The sequence below is a fragment of the Otolemur garnettii genome, unplaced genomic scaffold, assembly GCF_000181295.1.
Source record: "Otolemur garnettii isolate 467f Iridium unplaced genomic scaffold, OtoGar3 scaffold00148, whole genome shotgun sequence".
NCBI lineage: Eukaryota > Metazoa > Chordata > Mammalia > Primates > Galagidae > Otolemur > Otolemur garnettii.
Window position 1 is genome coordinate 2422673 of NW_003852543.1, and position 12637 is coordinate 2435309.

Sequence of the window (12637 nt, forward strand, 5' to 3'; positions counted from 1 at the left end):
TGACATTTTATAGTTCCAAGTGCCCTACGATCATTAATTATTCAGCTTTGCTAAGTTTGTGACATAATTAATAGGACGGGAGCGATACCCTAGAACATATTTCAAAAGGACATTCTCAACAAGGAGGGCGACATTAACCCTGGTGCTCCTGTCAGATTCACAGGCAGGTCATTACTTTCAGCCTACCTAACCCCCTTTGCAAGTCTACAGGGAAAAGGTGCTCTCTGCCTCCTGCCTTAAATCCCTGTGCCACGTAGACAGCAGGTGCATTGATTGCACTTGGAGGCAGCTATGGCAGGTGAACCACGACTTTCCTTGGAGTAATTTATGAAGTGCTGTGGTACTGTCCCCACAGGCAATGCCCATGGACAAATCTTGCAGAATCCCATCAGAGGGATTCCAGAGGCAGAATCCAGCCTCTTGTAGAGGTCACTCACTGCCGCATACAGCCCGATGATGCTCTACAATCTTGCTCTTGGCAGTATCCTATTTTGGGATAGCTCTGAGCTTAACATTGATTTGTGAAAGAATGTCTCGCACGCGCGTGCACACACACAGGTACACATAATCGCACATACATGCACACACAGTGCTATATTACTGAAAGGACAGAGCAAACTATGCTTTAGGCCATAGCAGGGTGAGGATATCATCAACCTCTCAAAGCAAGAGGGGAGAATGAATAATTGTTTTTTAAAAGGTATGCACATTTGATAAAGACTTTCTAAAACATAAGTATATAGACTTTAATATTGTTTTTATTTGTAATGAATAAAAAAGCACCATAATCTTTTTATTGCATAAGGCAACTAGGATTCACAACCTGTCCTTGTCTCGTGGGTCTGAGGATATACACAACAAGCACAACAAGCAGGGACTACACTTGCAAGCACTTTGAGCACAGGGTTGTTTTCTAAGAGCACGAAATGTGAGATGTTTCCCCAGGCACAGTATAACACCCCTATGGATTGTTGGGGACACTACCTCACCCTGCCCTTCACCATGCCCTCACCTCCATCCCAGTGTACACCCAACCACAGCATTCTGTGAGAGGTCTGACAGTCTGTAAGGAGACCTCTCAGCTTTTGCTAAAAGGCATGAAGAAACTGACCAAAAAAATCTCATGGACCCAATAACCATGTCATCATAACATTAGATAATTGATATGAAATTTAGGTCCCCCTAAAATGTATATGTTGAAACCCTAATCCTCAATGTGATTATTTGGAGACAGAGGTTTTAAAAGGTAATTAAGGTTAAATGAGGTCACAAGGGTGGGGTCCTAATCTGATAGGATTGGCGACCTTACATGAAGAGGAAGAGTAATCCCGCTCTCTCCACAGGCACGCAGTGAGAAAAGGCCATGTGAGGACATAGCAAGAAGGTGGCCACCTGCAAGTCAGGAAGACACTGGGTTTGCCAGCACCTAGATGTGGATTTGCAATCTCCAGAACTGTGAGAAAGAAGTTTCTGTTGTTGACACTAGCCAGTCTATGGTATTTTGGTATAGCAGCCTGGCCTGATTAGTGTAGTCATTTTATAGATTCCATTTGCCCAGCTCTCTTCACTTCCACTGTTAAATACTGTGATTATAATGTAGCTGTACCTGAGGTCACTGTGGCTAAAATGTCATCTACCAAAACGACACACGGCTACATGCAATTCACTCCCCTAGGGCACATCTGTGTGTCTGCTCAGTATCTGCACCGCACTAGGCACTGAGCGCTTCCCGGGTCAGGAAGGCCAAGTCTCAGCCTCTGATCTCACAGCCAAGGACATGGAGAAGACCCAGGCAAGGCAGCATGTGCAGCACAACCCCTGAGCGCAGCCCTGTGCTCCCGCCCCCCCCAGCCCCCAGCATTTCCTCATGTGCTCTTCACCCACACAGTGACAGCAAAGGAAGAGACCGAGCACAGAACCTTTCAGTTTTTGTTTTGCTGAAAAATAACTACAACAGAAATACAGTTTTGAACAGCCTCCCACCAAGTTTTTCTGTTTGTGGGAGTGAAGTCTCAGTCTTGGCGGCAGACGCTCGACATTTGCTGGATTAACGCAAGAGTGGATGAGTTTTGCAAATGAGAAAATGCAGACACAGCACAGAGGGTGGCCTGCCTGAGACTTTGAGGGAAGGTCTTTGGATGCCTGATCTGTTGTGCCTCAGTTTCCCAATATAGGCACACTGTATTGTAGGCCCATTTCCTCTTTGACATTTACAGCTCAATTGGCGTGACATAAGCAGAGTAGAAAGAGTCCACCAAGGGTCCACGTGCCAAGTCTCATGGTGCCTTTCATCCTGCAGACAGGAAGGAGTTACCTCTTCCTGACCCACTGCCAAGTTACCAGGCAATTTCATAAAAATCAGGTGATTTCACAAAAACCTGAATTTCCAACCCTAGGAAGATCTGGCAACTCTAGACCTTGGTCCCCTGAAGGGATCTGCCAGAGCCCAGAGGCACCAACTCCTTTTGTCAAGGCATCACTGTCCGCTGAGGTCCCCAGAGCCTTCTCCACTCACCAGCATTACCTCCTGGCCTGGAAGGCACTGAGATTTCAAGCCCTGCTATGATGCATTTTTTTTTTCATCCAGAATAAATTTATATCAGCATCCAAGCCTGTTAATTATGCTCTGTGACTATGATAAACAGCCAAGCACAGGCATTCTACATGAGTCTATGAATTTACTGGGAGAACTCCTACAGTGCAAAACCACTCCGGCCAGCTCAAGCTGCCAGCTTGGCAGCCAACAGCTCACTTCAGCCTCACTTGAGTGTTCCAGGCATTTCTCCCGCTAAGCCTCTTCAGATACTCTTCCCATCCTGGGCCTCTGTCTAAGGAGGACTCTGCCTGCAGCTGACGTCACCCATCACTGCCTAACTGGACAGTGTCTAACTGGGCTCATTTTTTGGTAGCTCAGCCCAAAGCCCTCTCCCCTCACTGAGACTTCTCTGACCCTCCCCTCCTGCTTGGCACACCCCTGAAGATACCAAACAGAACCAAGCCACCCAAAGCAAGCAGCTGGCTGCTTCTCCTCAGAATGCCCAAAGATTTCATATTCTCCGTCCCACGTGGCCCTGCACCTGTCCCTTTCAGGCTGGCACATTCAACAGTCATGTGCTTCTGACATTTCCATACCTGGGGGCCTTGCTAACCCCAGAAGGACTGCAGTTCCCAAGGAGAGTTAAGCCCTGAAGACAGCCAATAATCCCCTCTGAATGCATTTCTCAGACACAACCAAATCAATCCAAGTTCATACCTATGCTGAGAGAAGTCCTTCATCTAGCTCTTCTACTGAGGGCCACTATCCCCTGCCCTAACCTTCCCAGGGCAGGCGCCAGACAACTCAGGACAGCCCTAGCCAATCCTAAAACCATGACCTGCTTTGCCCGTTCCTCCCTGTAGAAACCACAACAAAGGCTCACGCCCACATTTTCTACCCACTTCTGCCTCTGACTATGCTGGAGCTTCCCTGGTGGCCCTGCATGGCTCTGCCTGGCAAGACGTGCCCCTCTTCTTGGAAGCTGTGAACAATAAACTATCTTTTCAATGGCCTCCTGATCTCTTGGTCCCATGATACCTTGATAATAATAAAAGCTGCATTTTCAAACAGTTCCTGTGGTTGGACTCACAGCTGGCTAAGAGAAAGCCTGCTCCAGGTGCCCTGGCCATGCTTGGGGTCAGCACCCAGGAAAGGACAGCAGATGAATGTCCTGCCAACTCTCAGCAGCTCCACGCCAACCCCTCCACTCAGTCACCAACTCTTAGCTACCAGAGTTCTGGGTAGGAGTGGGGGAGTCAGAACAAGAATGAAAGAGGAAGGTGACAATCTCCCCTTATGCCCAACAGCCCACCTCACCACTGCCTTTGTCTCCCAGAGACCAGAAGAAACCAGGTGGGAAAGGCAGAAGGCAGGCACCAGCCAACTCCTCCCCTCCTCTCTCTGGCCCAAGACTCTGATGGTCCCTAAAGCGTTGAACAGGGAGTTTACCCTGGCTTGTCACCCATCAGATGTGCTCTCCAGCTTCTCCCAGGGGAAACCTGACACTAAAGGCTAATGATGCTTTTCTACCTGGAGACACAGCCACAGGTCAGCCCTGTGACTGCTACCACGAGCCCCAAGCTGGTGGCCCAGCTGCAGCAGAGGCGGTAGAGAAAAAGGCCTCAAGATCAGGCTCTAAGAGGGCTTGGCCTGTACAGGATCCTGCCCTGCCATCCCACAATCACCCTCTTGTTTGTGCTCCCAGGTCCTGTTGACTATACCAAGGGCCTCGGCAGTCCAGGCGTGGCTTCTGCCTCTGTCTGCCAGCGTCCTGGCATGCCTCCCTGAACACAGCTCACAGGGCAGTAACCCTGCAGCTGACCAGCAACCACCTCTGCCAGGCATTCTCATTGTTCCAGTTTACAATCTACAGCAGCGGTTCTCAACCTGTGGGTCACAACCCACAGGATCTGTATTAAAGGGTCACGGCATTAGGAAGGTTGAGAACCGCTGATCTATAGGGACACAAGATGCTTCCTGTCCTTTTCCTACACTGAGTTCCTATTCTTCTTTAGAAACACATATGAAGTCTCTATTTTTCTTTGTAAGCATAATTTTTGTTTTAGTACCCAAAAAAGAAAAAAAAAACCCACCCAAAGTCATTTAGCTCAAATTTTTTCATGGTCTTTAACAAAAAGCAGTATGTGTGCACACAACAATAGCCACTCGAAAATAAGCCAGGGTTCGGAGAGTGCCGTGAACGATGCCTTTTAAAATTAGATATTTGAAAAGCTATTTCTGGATTATAGCAGCTCCTAAGGAATAGAGGAAACATTTATTTGGGGTTGTTTTATTTCATGCCCACTCAATTTTGAACGTGGCTGCTTAAAGCAACTTTCGTGGGATGTGACACGGCTATTAATCACCAAGGCAGCTACTGCAGGCACAGCCTCGGGGGGCTGCGCTCGCCTTCCCTGCTCTCCCTCTAGTCTCTTCTCCCAAAGGAGGCAAGTGACCTACTAAAAAGATAATTACTTCACATGTTCTCGCTCTGCAGCATCATGGCATCAGTCTGCTGTGGATGGCAGTCAAATCAGAAGGAGCGGGGCTCCGGGCTGAGCCTCTGCCCTTGAATCTCAGACTTCCTGGGCTGCAAGCTGGTTTGTGGGCCCCTGCAGACAGAGGGAAGGGAATAAACCCTTCTCCTTCACTGCCAAGGTGCTGAACTCTGCACACAAAAATGCAGTTCCTTCTTGGAGCCGGGCCGCATTCCTCTGTGGCTGCTTTCCTTCATTAATAATCAGGCCACAGGCTGGGTTCGAGGGAGCCATGGTACTCTGTTTCCAGTGGGCCCTGTGGGGACTCTCCAACCTCTCAGAGAACCCATAGCCTATCTGTCCCTGTTTCTTCCCCCTCCTCTGAGGCACTCCTGGACATAAATATTCAGAGGGTAAATATTTTACAAAGCAAGACATTTTAATACCACTGGCTGAACCTGGAAGATTTGGCCCAAGGATGCAAAAATCTGGCTTCCTATTATCAAGTAATATGTGGAAGTCAGACAGCCTGATGCTTATCCCCAAGCCTCACTGAACCCAACCCCGGTTGACCCCATCCTGAGGTCTAGCCTGGATCATGGGAAGGATAAGGCTGCACACAACTCTTGCTGGGTTTTTTTGTTTTTAAGCTGAACATTTAATACTTTGCCCTTTGTGCTCTGAACAATCTTCCATTGAAACAACAGCCTCCACATTTCATGTCTACCCAGTTTTAGCTGTCAGTTCTCACAGTGGGCAACTTTCAGTCCATCTGTAGAGGAGATGAAAATGCAGTGTGTGTGTGTGTGTGTGTGTGTGTGCACGTGCGCATGCGCCTATGTGTGACATTTACATAAATACTTCTTTAATAGAAGGCTTACTATGATCAAATAGAGTTCTCAAAGTACTCTTCATCCTGTAGAAATGCCGACACATAACTTTTTTTTTTTTTTTTTTGAGATTTTTGGCTGGGGCTGGGTTTGAACCTACCACCTCCGGCATATGGGGCTGGTGGGCCCTACTCCTTTGAGCCACAGGCTCTGCCCCAACATGTAACTTTTGCATCTTCCAAATCCCTTTTTTCCTTCCTCAGCAGCCTATCACCCTAGCCACATAAGGACAGAATAGATGACCCACAATGGTTGTGATGAGTTTTATGACAATAACAATTTTAAACATGGGAATATTTCAGATAAGGAATGAAATGATAGTCTGTTGCTTTGGTGTCAATGTCAAAAAATCTACATAGAGAGCAGGGGCAGCCTCCCACCCCCAAACCTCCAAATACAGACACTAGAGGCCGTGTTTGCTGGGTCAGAGAATATAACTCTTCAGAGAAAAAGCCCTTGCCATTCCTTATTTTCCTTTCTCAAAGTTCATGCCAGATCAAAAACCTAGAAACATAAAGGTTCCACCCCTACCAACAACAAGCCCATGGGTCTAAAGTCATGGCCAGGGTCCAGCAGGGACTAACATTGTACTACCAAGACTGCAAAGACCATCTACCCATCCATTAGGACAGCAAGGGCACTGCTGAATGGAGCAGGCTACAAACACACATGTTAGTAGGATCAGGCCACTTCCTCCCACAAGCTGATGAAGGACCCTGGTGGAGCCTCTAGAAGCCCATTAGGTAAAAGATAACACCACACAGAGTAACCTACAGCCCCATCTGCAAATTTCCGCTGAGTGATTCATTTCTAGCCAATGTTACAGCTCTGACTGGCAAGGAACAGTAGGGTTTGCCTGGATCTGAGATTGCCTAATTCCAGCTTATTCTTTGAGGGCTCAATTACACAAATAAGAGTGGGTCTAACCCATCATGCTATGGTTCACACATATTTAAAATAAACACCTGGCTGCCTCTCTACTGAATTTGTTCTTGTCCTCTCTGCTGCCTTATGCTGAACTGTGGGAGACCACCCTGGGACCAGGTTACCATAATGTCCCCACATGCATCACAGGAGGGGAGGCAGAAGATAGAATGGTTAAAAACTCAGGGTATGGATCAGACACACCTGGGTTACACACAGATCCTAACACCTGCCAGTGTGTTACATGTATCCTGGGCAAGTTATACAAACTGTCTGAGCCCTGGATTCCTCAGCAATATATAAGGGCTGATAATGACCTTAGGACTAAGTGAGGTGTGACACCATGCCTGACAGATAGCAAGTGTTCAGGGCAATGGCAGGTGTCACCATCACAGTTATTGCCATTACTCCTGAGTCCCTAATGTTAACCACCACTCTACTCATCCTTGAGGTAGGAAAGCCGTTTTAAATTTTCCTCAAAAAAGCAGTCTTTCTTTCCTTGACCTAAACAAAGTATTAGCTGGCTTAGCATCACTAAAACTATTGTAAAAACAATTTCAGAGCGAAGAGGAACGCCTCTTCCACCCAAGCTTAAAGATAATGAAATTGTCAAGAGAGATGAGAACAAGCTAAGTGTACTAACGTTAGAAAGAAGTGTGTGTGGCAAAGCTTCCTAACAGCATCTGCCTCTTTTATGTACCCCCCAAACATCAGTCGATTTTCTTCTTCCCAACTCCCAGGTAGAGACAAGGTGAGCAAAACAAAGCCAAAAAAGGTGGTATGGACAGAGCCTCTCAGACATCCTGTTACCATAGAAGCAGCAGGTTCTTTTCAGATTCAGTCTGCCAGCCCTAGAGCGGAATCTGAATGTTATTCAGGTGGTTCCCACACAAGGGAAATTAACTCCCTTCTAAGAATTACAGCCTCAGCAATATCTGTGACTGACACAGTGGTTAATGGTAGTCGTCAGAACTGTGATTTCTTGAGTTTTTTTTTAATTGTATACTAATGAATGCAAAACAAAATTATAATGGGAGACATGCAGTCATAAATTATAGCTAAGATCGCCTGGGGTGGGCTAATAATTTCACCACTGAATTATTTTCATATTTCAAAAAACTGTATGGAGAAACATCTTCCATCATCAGCACCACTGGAGAGATCTTGCAGAAACCCCAACATCTCAGCCAGTTGAATGAGGAAGCAAGAGGGCCAATGCTTTTAGGAGCCAGGCTTTCCTTACTCTTTCCTCTCCATTCCCTGGCAGGTGCACAGTCTATGTATGTCCAGCCTACTGTAACAGCTAGCCAGAACCTGCTAGAAACACAAAGCCTGAACACTACATGTGACCAACGAAAGGAAGGGAGACAAATGCCGGGCCTCAGCATTCTCCAGGTTCCCACCAGTGCATTTGAGCATCATTAGACAAATGTCAAGTAACAGAGTGCCCTTCAGAGGTACATCCATGACTTAAAGTGTCAGGTTAACTTTAGACTGCTCTTGGTAATGGGAACTGTCCAAGAGGCTTAAGGGCTGGCTGCAACCTCCACTTCCCCTCTCAATCCACAGCCTCAAAGGTAAAGGTCCTTAAAAGAACAGCAGAGTCTTTCAACCCAGAATCATAGTACATCTCTCTATTTATTTAGGTCCTCTTCGATTTATTTCATAAGTATTGTATACCTTTCAGTATATATGTCTTACACATGTTTTGTTAAATTTGCATTTCAATTTTTACAAGCAGTTGTAAGTGGTATTATACAGGGTATTTTTAATTATGGTACCCTTATGTTCATTGCTAGTTTGTAAAAATACATTGATTTTTGTATGTTCATTTTTACATCCTGTAACCTTGCTCAACTCACTTCTCAGTTTTAAGCATTTTTGCTTAAATGATATCTTAGGATTTTCTCCATAATTTCTCCATATATTCACCTGAATACAGAAAACAGTCTTATGAGTCCTTTTCCAATCTATATTTTTATTTCCTTTTCTTGCCTTATTGCACTGGCTACAACTTCCAGCACTATATTGACGAGAAATAATAAGAGCATATACCTGTACCTTATTCATAACCACAGGGGAAAACATTCAGTCTTTCACCATTAAGTCCATTTTTTGTAGATGCCCTTTATCAAGTTGAGGATATACCTCCTTAATCTTACTTGAATGGACATTTTTATCATTAATGAATGTTGAGTTTTTCAATGCTTTTTCTGTATCAGTTGATATGAAATCTTCTTCTTTAGTATGTTAATATGGTAGCTTACACTGGTTGATTTTTGAGTATTAAACCAGCATTGCATTCCTGGCATAAATGTCACTTGATCATGATTTATAACTCTTTTTATATATTGCTAAATTGGATTTCCTAATATTTTTTAAGGATTTTCATGTCTATATTCATAAGGGATATTGTTCTACATTTTCTTTTATTATATTGTCTTTATTTGGTTTGGGGATGAGTATATTGCTACCTTCAAAAAATGAACTAGAAATTGTTCCTTCCACTTCTGTTTCTAAAAGGGCTGTATTAGCACCATGGCTAATTCTTTTTAAATGTTTGATAGAATTTTTCAGTGAAAACATCTGGCCCAGAGATTTTCTTAAGAGTCTTAAGATTATGGGGTCAATCTCCTTAGTAATTAGAGGGTTAGTCAAATTATCTAACACAATGTGTGAGTTGTGGTATTTTGTGATTTTTGAAGAACTGGTCCATTTCATCTAAGTGTTCAGATTTATGTTTACAGAGTTGTTCCTAGATTCCATTATTACCATTTTGATATTCTCAGCGTCTGTAGTAATATCCCATGTCCTTCCCAACATTAGTAATTTGTGTTTTGGTTTTGTTTTTTTTTTTCTTCAACAGCCTTACTAGAAGGTCGCCAATTTTATTAGCTTTTTCGAAGAACCAGCTCTTTGATCATTGATATTTTCTATTGCTCTGTTTCAGTTTCGTTGACTTCTGCTCTTATCCCTGTTATTTCATTCCTTTTAGCTTATTTTGTTCCTCTGTTTCTAGGTTCTTGCTATGGTTTGAATATATACCCTCAAAATTCATGTGTTAGAAATGCAATCCCCAAGGCAACAGTCGTGGGAAGGGGTGACTAACAGGAGGTGTTAGACTCTGTTCTCATGACAGATTAATGCTGTTGTGAAAGGCTTCTTAGAGGGCACTTGCTTGCCCTTCTATCTCCTACCAGGTGAGGATGTAGCATTCCTTCCCTCTGGAGGACACAGAGGACGGCCTTAACAAGATGCCAGAGCCTTGATCTGGGTCTTTCCAGCCTCCAGAACTTTGAGATATAAATTTCTGTTCTTTATAAGTCACCCAGTCTATGGTATTCTGTTATAGCAGCACAAAATAGACTAAGAGAGTTCTTGAGAGCGTAAATGTTGGCTTGTGACTTTTCCTCGTTTCTAATCTTTAACTATGTCTGTCAAGTTCCTCTTTTCAGCTGTGTCCCTTGAGTTTTCATATATTGTATTTTCAATTCTATCCAGTTTAGTGTATTTTTTTTAAATTTTGCTGAAGAGTTCCTCTTTTTACTATGGATTATTTACTAATAAAAATGTACTGTCTAGTTTGCAAGTGTTCGTAATTTTTCCTGTGATCTTTGTCACATATGTCTAGTTTGAATATACTGTGGTCAGAGAACTCATTCTGTATAACTTTAATATTTAAAAATTTGTTGTAGTTTTTTTATAGCATAGGATATGATCTATATTGGTAATGTTAGAGGAACACTTAAAAAGAATGCACACTCAGCTTTTGTTGTGTGGAGTGTTCTAAAAATGTCAGGTAGATTCTATGGGTTGACGGTGTTGAGTTTTTCTCTATCTAAACTGGTTTTCTGTCCAGTTTCTTCCAATTGTTGAGATGAATATTGAAGTTTCCTACTATAATTGTGGGTTAGTCTATTTCTCCTTTCAGTTCTATTAGTTTTTACTTCACGTATTTTACATTCTGCTGTATTTTATAATACATACATTCAACCTTCTTTTTTTTTATTTTTATTTTTTGAGGCAGAGTCTCACTATGTCACCCTCGGTAGAGTGCCATGCTGTGGCGTCACAGCTCACAGCAACCTCAAACTCCTGGGCTTATTAAACGAGTCTCTTGCCTCAGCCTCCCAAGTAACTGGGATTACAGGCACCTGACACAACGCCCAGCTATTTTTTGTTGCAGTTGTCATTGTTGTTGTTTTTTAGCTGACCTAGGCCGGGTTTGAACCCGCCAGTTTCGGTATATGGAGCTGGTACCATAACCACTGTACTACGGGCGCCGAGCCTACATTCAACCTTCTTACGGGGGCTATATTTGAAGTGAGTTTTCTATAGACAGCATAGAGTTTTTAGACAGTCATGTTTTTAAATCCACTTTGTCAAGCTTTGTTTTTTAACTGAATTATTTGGCTATTTATAGTCAATTATTGATGTTAGGGCTTAAGTCTGACTTTTTAAAATTGCTCTGTTTTTTCATTTCTCTGATTTATTTTTCTTGCCTTCCTTTAGGTTACTTGAACATTTTTTAAAATTCCATTTTGATGTGTCTATAGGGTTTGTATAGTATTTTTAGTGACTGCTGTAGGTATTACATTAGTCTATACATAACTCATCTCATCTTACTTGTGTCAGAATTTTACCAGTTCAAATGAAGTATAGAAAATTTGTCCCTCTTAGTCCCTCTACCCTTCCCCATGGAAAACTGTATTAAATATTTTCTTCAATTCATTTAGAACCACAACAGGCTGTATAACAACTTTTGCTTACTGTTAAACCTAATTTTAAAAACTCAAGAAGGAATGGAAAGTCTATTGTATTTATCTGTATCTTTGCTGAATTGTGTTTTTCCATCCTTCCTGCTGTTCTGAGTTTCTTTGACTGCTTTGTTTTAGAGAATTTCGTTAGCTATTCTTTCAGGATAAGTCTGAGGGTGATAAATTTTAGTTTTTCATCATCTGAAAGTGTTTTGCTTTCCTTTTCACTCTTTTTTTTTTTTTTTTTACAAAAAAATTTTCCTTTTTTTTTGGTAGAGACAGAGTCTCACTTTATCGCCCTCAGTAAAGTGCCATGGCATCACACAGCTCACAGCAACCTCCAACTCCTGGGCTTAGGCGATTCTCCTGCCTCAGCCTTCCGAGCAGCCGGGAGCACAGGCGCCCACCACAACGACCAGCTATTTTTTTTTTCATGCAGTTTGGCTGCAGCCAGGCTTGAACCCGCAACCCTCAGTATATGGGGCTGGCACCCTTCCCACTGAGCCACAGGTGTCGCCCTCCTTTTCACTCAAATAACACTTTTGCTAGGTATAGAATTCTGACTTGATAGTTCTCTCAGTTCTTGAAAAATGTCATGCTGCTTCTTTTTGGTCTCCAAGGACTTTAATAAGAAATCTGCTGTGATCCAAATTGATTCTCTCTCTCTCTCTCTACTGTTACCAAGATTTTTTGTCTTAATTTTCAGATGTTTCACTATGATCTCTGTTGGTATGAATTTCTTTGCATTTATCCTATTTAGGATTTCCTCAGTTTCTGAATCTAGTAATGGCATCTTTTGCCAAATTTGGGGAGTTTCCAGCCATTATTTCTTTGAACATTTTTCCAACATTGCTCTTTCTCTTAATTATAGGCCTTCAAAGACACAAATGTTAGAGCTTTTGTTACAGTGACACAGTTTCTTGAGGCTCAGAGTTTTTTATTTCCAGCCTGTCTTCTCTATGTTGTTCAGATTTAGCAATTTTCATTACTCTGTCTTCCACTTCTTTCCTGGTTTTTTATTTTTTGTTTTGGTGGTTATTTCTTCTTCTTCTT

The 12637-nt window shown here is 43.1% G+C and overlaps 1 protein-coding gene across 1 annotated transcript in view; it reads right to left on the reverse strand.

The window, feature by feature from the left end:
* Nucleotides 1-12637, reverse strand: part of ACOXL (acyl-CoA oxidase like) — a 288084-nt gene that overhangs the window by 176924 nt on the left and 98523 nt on the right.